The 2,396-nt window shown below is 50.3% G+C and overlaps 1 pseudogene; it reads left to right on the top strand.

The window, feature by feature from the left end:
* Positions 1 to 858: 858 nt before the first annotated feature.
* Positions 859 to 1,569, top strand: LOC132417855 (ferritin light chain pseudogene; annotated as a pseudogene).
* The last annotated feature ends 827 nt before the right edge of the window (positions 1,570 to 2,396 follow it).

The following is a 2,396-nucleotide window of genomic DNA, read 5'->3' as shown; positions in this document are numbered from 1 at the left end:
CAGTAGAAGGAGACCTGGAAATACTTGGTGAACAGCACTAACGATTACCACAGCCCTGAAGACGTGAATCTAGGAATTAAAGGCCAAAAGGCACTCTGATACACCATAGTTTTTACCAATGGATTTCAACACCACTCTGCCAACCCTCGCCGCCCAAATGCTCGGCCTTCTCACTTGTGATAAACCACTCAAAATTATACCAAGACTGGGAGTTCCACAATGTCAGGGACAGTTTATCTGTCTTTACCTCTCCAACACAGAGCACCTGTTTTGTCTTTACCAGGTGCTATAAATTCAGATTTGCTGAACTGAAGAGACACTGGAGACAAGCAGTGTGAACAACCCGGCATTCCCTTACGGGACCTATTTCTCACCTTTGTTCTTACTTTTAATAAATTCTGCCTTAGGACATTCCCAGGCGGAGCAGGGAGGGGCTGCTGCTTTTCTAGGCCACTGGGTTATTGAGGGTGATCCTAGGTGGCCAGTCTTTGTTGGCCAAGAGCCCTGAGCTTGAACGCACCAATGTCAATCCCGAGACCCCTTCAACCTCGGGATCACCCCACCCAAAAGCCCGCATCTTATGGGTGAGGAAACGGAACCTCCGAGAAAGTAATGATTTCTATTTGCTGTAAGCGTCTATGGCCTGCAGTGTGCTCGGCGGTCCCACAGATCTGTCTCTTGCTTCAACAGTGTTTGGGTGGAACACACCCGTAGATGCCCCTTCTCCCAGCCCCCGGCCACCCTCCAACTTCTTTTCCAGTGGCAACCTTTGGAACCAACCAATTAGACATCCTCTGCCCACCTCCCCGGACCAGCCAACACCATTTTTTGAGCTTAGCTCCTTATTGCCGATCAACCATGAGCCCCGGGATTCATCAGAATTATTCTGCCAAGGTGGAGGCCGCCGTCAACCACCTGGTCAACACATATCTGTGGGCTTCCCACACCTACCTCTCCCTGGGCGTCTGTTTCGACAGCGACGATGTGGCTCTGGAGGGCCTGGGCCACTTCTTCCTCGAGTTGGCAGAGGACAAGCGCAAGGGCACTGAGCATCTTTTGAAGATGCCAAACCAGCTCAGAGGCTGTGCCCTCTTCCAGGATATGCAGAAGCTGTTCCAAAGATGAGTGGGGTAAAACCCAGACGTCATGGAAGCCACCATGGTCGTGGAGAAGAACCTGAACCCGGTCCTTTTGGATCTGCATGCCCTGGGTTCTGCCACGCAGACTCCCAGCTCTGACTTCCTGGAGAGCTGCAACCTAGATGAGCCGGTGAAACTCATCAAGAAGATGGGCGGCCACCTGACTGACCTCCGCCCCAGTTGGGGGCTGGGCGAGGAGCTCTTCAAAAGGCTCACCCTTAAGCACAACGAACTTGGAGCCTCCGGAGCCCAGCAGCCTTTGAGGAGCCCCTCTGCATCACCCTGGTGTCAGGGCTTCTGCCTGAGCCTCTCTCTGCTGCCACTGGGCAGCTTTTTAACCCAAGCCCTGGACCAAATGGAAACAATTAGAAAAAAAAGTCTACGACCTAAGTCCCTTCGCTTTAGCATTCTTCAAAATGCCTGTGGCTGAACTGACTTCGCAAGCCCAGTCTGGTGTTCTCTGTCTGCCATATTGTATCCAGCCATGCTGTAAATTGCCATGTGTTCAGCAAATGTAAAATTAACAGAAAGACAGAGAGTTGTTTGTATAGTGCAGGCAATTCTGCCTGCCATTCCACTCAATGAAGGGCTATGAATCTGCTGTTCCCGGTGGGTCTTGGTTCCCGCCTCCTTCTCATTGTGTAAGAACTAGTCAGGCTTTGTGTAGCTCTAGCACAGCCCTTAGACGCAGGCCAATCCTTTACCTGGGGCTCCACTGAAGAGGTAATATTCTGTCCCAACACTGGAGGGGAAGCTGGTCTTGTTGCACTTAGTGAGAAATAGTGTCATGGTCTCTACCACGGCAACTTCTGACTGGATTTCCAAGGGTCATTTGGATCATCCTCCCAGTCTTTAGAACCTGAGCCTGGGTGTGATGTGCTCTGCTGTGATCATTGCCAGCACAGGGTATGGGCTGCCAGGAAAGAACCCATTCGGAGCAGCACATGTGTTCAATTACCCCTTGGTGAGCTCTCGCTGGAGCATCTTATGGGTAAGGGAGTGTGGAGAGAATGAAAACTTGAACAAACCTATACATCACTGGGCTATAAAAATCATTAAAATATTGACAGATTTAAAGGCTTAATGACCCAGCAAAGATGGGAAATACGCTTAAATGCAGATCTCAGTCATTAAAAATACATTTTGCATGCCACATTTACCTCCCATGAAAATGGGGGGAAAATAATTTCGGGTGAGATTGCCACCGCTCCCCGAGAGGGTGGGTTAGAAAAGTGAGTGACAGTTCTCACTGAGTGC

The sequence above is a fragment of the Delphinus delphis genome, chromosome 2 (assembly GCF_949987515.2).
Source record: "Delphinus delphis chromosome 2, mDelDel1.2, whole genome shotgun sequence".
NCBI classification, from domain to species: Eukaryota; Metazoa; Chordata; class Mammalia; order Artiodactyla; family Delphinidae; genus Delphinus; species Delphinus delphis.
Note: the sequence above shows the minus strand (reverse complement) of the source record. Positions and strands in the feature narration are given on the sequence as shown.